This window comes from Amphiprion ocellaris, chromosome 24, assembly GCF_022539595.1.
Source record: "Amphiprion ocellaris isolate individual 3 ecotype Okinawa chromosome 24, ASM2253959v1, whole genome shotgun sequence".
Taxonomy (NCBI): Eukaryota; Metazoa; Chordata; class Actinopteri; family Pomacentridae; genus Amphiprion; species Amphiprion ocellaris.
The window spans coordinates 10,259,612-10,264,752 of NC_072789.1; positions in this window are offsets into that span (position 1 = coordinate 10,259,612).

Below are 5,141 nucleotides of genomic sequence, written 5' to 3' on the forward strand. Positions count from 1 at the left end.
CTACTTAATGAAAGACTTTGTTTTTTTCATTTAAACTATGATTGCTGCCTATTGAGTTGCAGATATTTTTCATGGTGTGATTTCCTTCAGTGTGGGCATGTAGGTGAGAATGTTGCCCTCCAACTGGCTTGAGAGAAACTTCAGCTTTCTCATAAAAGTGGTCACCAGGCTGTACATTTCATGCACAAAGAGGCCCTTGCCTTGCAGCTTGGTATTTAGTTCATTCATTAGTGCAGTCACATCAACAGCAAAAGCAAGGTCTGATATCCAGTCTGCATCTGAGAGCTCGGTGATGTCCCTGCCTTTCTTCTCACAAAACTCTTGAATCTCTGCTCTCAGATCCCAAACTCGTTTAAGCATCTTGTCCAGGCTGATCCATCTGACAGCTGTCTGGTAACTAAGGTCACCATGTTCACTCTCATCTCCTCCAAAAAGACAACAAACTGTCTGTAATTCAATGCTGTTGCCCTGATGAAGTTAACTACTTTAGCTACAACATCAGTCACGTGGTTGATTTTTAGCACTGACTTACACAGCACCTCCTGATGTATAATACAATGCAAAAATATCAGTTTCTGTTCTGGGTTTATTTCAGTCACTTTATCTTGCATCCGTTTCAAAAGTCCAACATTTTTCCCTGTCAGATTTGGACAGCCATCAGTTGTAACACCAACCAAATTCCGCCATTTTAGTCCCACCTTGTTCATGCGTGTATTTACCTCAGTGAATAAATCACTCACCGTCGTGGTTCCCTTCATTGGCTGCACAGCTGCCAGCTCCTCCTCATCTCTAAGGTTTTTGTTAGTCCACGTACAAAGATGAGTAACTGGGCTGTGTCACGGACATCACAGTTCTCGTCCAGAGCCAAGGAGAAAACGTCAAAATCGTCCATTTTGTTGTGCAGCTGAAGCTCCAGATTTTCGGTGATGCTCTCCACCCACCTCGTTACGGTTCGCCTGGAAAGGGTCACATTAACGAACGCTCCTTTCTTCTCCGGGCTTATAAACACTGCAGAGTCCACCAGACATTGTTTTATAAACTCTCCACCAGAGAATGGCTTACTGACATCCCTTTGTGTGTGAGCTTTGGTAAAAAATCCTTGTTGCTTTAGCAGTTTAGCAGCAAACTTTCAGACATCCTCCAAGCTCTGCATCAGTCAAATGTTTGTACGAAAAAAACGGTACCTTAGCAGATCTTTCAAAGTAAAAGCAGTGCAGGCGTATCGCTTGTATGCATTGTGATGATATATATTTGCATTGACTTTTAATATTTTCCAATGACCTCATAGGGGCCAGTCAGGGTCATCCGGCGGGCCGGATGTGGGCCGTGGGCCGTACGATGCCCAGGTCTGCTGTAGACTGATGAGTCAAAGGTGGAGCTTTTTGATCTCAAGCTACAGCAAACATTTAACTGCAACTGTTGCTGCCAAGGGACCGACCAGTCGTTAGGTTCAAGAAATCATCATTTAAAACCAGCATTTTGTGTTTTGTGAGTTATCTTTGTTCAATATAATAAGTGACTGTAGGAGTGTGGCACAAAAAAAAAAACAAAAAAAAAAAGGAGTGTGGCATCTTTCGTTTGCATAAAGCACACTCCTTCACAAAGGAACCCGTACTACCTATAATAAAATGCACATCTGTTTATTGTCTTACTTGCACACTGATACTATAATATTGACCCCCCTGACTTCCAGTTAGCTTTAAGGTAGAGGTTAAGATTTCATTGTTTCTTTTTAAAGTTATAAATGAGTCAGCACCATCCTTTTTAAAAGAACTCTTGCATCATCTTAACCAGGTTTGAGCAACCAGATGCTACGAGCACAAAAATAGAGCTGACTGAGGCTTTGCGGTGGCTGCTACTGACCTATGGGACAGTTTTCACCTAAGAACCATTCACACTTCACAGCCTGCAAAATTGCTGCAAGCCCCACCTTATATCATTGACATTTAGAAGAGGTTGACACCCTGACTTTAACTTTTACTGACTTCTTACCTTTTCTTCTGTCTTCTTTTCTTCACTCTTTGTGTTTTCTGGCCGGCCTTTTCAAATTCTTTAGCACTTTGGTTCACGTCTTGCTGTTTGACTTTATGGAAGGTAACCTTGTGTTGACATGGGCAGCATCATCTAAAAGGTTGTCATCCTCAGCTGGTGTTTTCAGTAAAGATCTAAGGCTTTTGCATATGGTTCACATACTATAATTGTCACCCTATTTTGTAGGATATCTGTTTCTATGCTATTTTCTTTAACTTGCTACTTGTGTGTATGTTTAATCAGCTGACGCTTGCTGGGTATTTTGGATGCCATGCTAAAGTAATGAGTAAATTTGTCTGCAGACTGGTAGTTTTAACACATACTAGACACTGCAAGATTGATTATTACCATTAATATCTCATGGTGTTAACAATATTATACATGAAAAAGAGAAAAAGTTTCATTACAGTGTCTATAACAAGAATTTCATCATGTCTACTACTGAATAAACTGTTATTTTAATGTATTTTTGTTTTCTCTAAAGCAGACTCTTGTATCAGCTATGTTTACGTCCCACTCATGGGCAGTCATTCAATTATTCTCAGGCCCTGCATGAAAATGACATCTCAATTTCATTGCAAAAAGGAAGACATGACACCAAGGCAGAGGATAGGAAAATACCATGAACTGCTGACAGCTCTTGAGTTGCTTAAAGACTTCACACATTAAATGTGAAACACTACTTTGATACCTTATGAATTCTTAGTGTGACATCCTGTTTTGCACAGTTTGACAAACTTTCATGCCCAGCCCAGTTTGTGTCTGAGCAGAAACCTGAACTGCATCTATTAAACACTAGTTTAGAAGTACGGCTGTAAAGCGTTTTGCTAATTTGAAATGTCTAAGGGAAGTTTCCAGTAAAGAAGAATAGTAACAGCAGACAGTTTCAAATCATGAAACTAAAGGACTCTGTTTTCTTGCTAGGCATGATTGACATATGTTTGCTGTGTGTGGCATCTGAACTTTCAGCTAATGTTTATATTTACATTTTTCGCCTTCCTTTATTAACAGTGCATCGCCTAAGTTCTGTAGTCTTTGTGGTAAATGGTCTACACTTACACTATATGTTGTGTATGATGGTTATGGCCAACATGGTGTGTGTTTAAGACTGAATTCTGGGATACATAGGGATATGTGCCGGATTTGAGTCTCCCAACGCAACTATCATTTTATGTCCACCAGGTGTCACTGTTGCCATTGATGGTGTTTGCTCTGCCAGCCTGAAGCCTCTCAGATTCTGGGTCTGCAAGGAAGGCAGAAGAGATGAAGTTCTCGTCTGCAACCACAACATTGGAGTATGTTGTGAGAAATGTACTGTTTGCATTGTTTGTTTTATCTCTTCTGTTGTTATTCATAAGGACTATTGGTGGGTATTCTGTCTGGAGGGGTGGAACTGTAACTTGAGAGCTACAATTCATACTGTCCTGTGCATCTCCATTTGCAGGTCAAAGGAGGTTTTTCTGGGAGCCACCACTTTGACCGAGGAGCGGGACTCATATTTTTCCTCTTCTCTGAACTGTATGGCCTTGGAGAACATTCACTGAGGTGGTGATGAGTTTATGTTTGTATCTGGCCTTTCCCCAGGCTACTGCCTTATTAAAGACACCCAGGTGGAATTTCTGCAGTCCTTCCAGGCCCAAAGCTATGACACTGTCATAGTGTTCTCTTAAAATCTGTAGGTTATTGTCCAACCATAGTGCAGTGTTCTGTCTGACCTTCTCTCAAGAGTCTGTCGTAGGTGAGGATGGATGAATAAAAGTCAATTTAGTGACTTGTCTCCGCATCCCAGATGGGCGAGACCCAGAGGTAACGGAATTGTTTATAATTTTTGAATGGTGCACCACCTGTAAAAGCTTAAAATACCCCTTAGAAAGTGTCAAATCTTCAGAGGCTGTGGGCTTTTTGGTTAGGGGCTGTTCTGCCCTCACCCAGGTCTATGTTATGAGTCAGGGTACCATGTTGTTTGTGCTGTGGGACAGGCATTGTGGCATCTAGGTTGGTTAAAAATGGTCATAGTAACAACACAAGCAATCACAAATGACGGGCATCAAGCAAGTTGCCAACTTAAAAACTGAACTGGTCTAAAAAATGGAGAGAAAAGACACAAGGGGGCTGGGGATTGACACAAAAATACAATGATATACACAGTTTTAACCTTCAAATTGCACCACTTTCAAGTTATTTCAGAGTACAATGAATATAAAATGTGAGACACGACTGTGCTCGAGTGCACAGTTAGATTTACAGAGCTGCAATTACATGTACAGATGATAGTGGAAATACTTCTTGACTCACATGTTTGAAACAGTCCAAATCACAACACCATGCTGCTGCTGCTGAGTCTGTTGCTGTCATCTGGCTGATTTATTCTCACCCAAACTAAATATTGTTCTGATGTGAGGTCAAAGATTGTATCGATCTTTGCTCTGCACAGTTTCCTTCCTGCTTGAAGAAGCAGAGCCTCAGTCCCAGCTTTTCCTTTTCTCACACCTGCTCATCATCTGATGGATCACAATTAGTGCAAAGATAATTACTCTCCCACTCTAAAAGATTGAGCAGTGTTCTACCAACCTGTGCTATTTGTATTGACATGCTTAATCAGTTTTCTTTCAGCCTAACTTTTGTCCTCTTCTCTCAGGACTCCACGAAAATGCTGAGACTCCACCACAAAACATCAGCTTTTTTCAGTTCTGGATTTTAAAATCCCTGGAGGCCTTTTGATCAGCAGCTGTGTTCTTTTTTAGTCATGTATATTTCACTTGTGGTTTGTTTAATTCTTTTTATTGTTTCTGCGTTTTTCTGGTTGATTTACGTTTGACTCTTTTGGATGACTTGTATGCTACTTTAAGTTGTGTTGTATATATCTAATACTGTCACAAACTGCAGAGGGCGCTGCTGCACCTGTTAGCGTGCTCGGACATGGATGCTTTGTGTCTATGTCAACTGTATGTGGCTTTTCCTTTTTGGGTTTTCATGTAAAGAACTAATCTTGATGCCCAAATTAACAACGTATCATTTTATTACTGGGAGAGTCTTGCAAAAAATCATTTAGACATTATTTAAACAACTGAAAGCTTAACTGCAATGACAACATATATAAAGACAAGTCA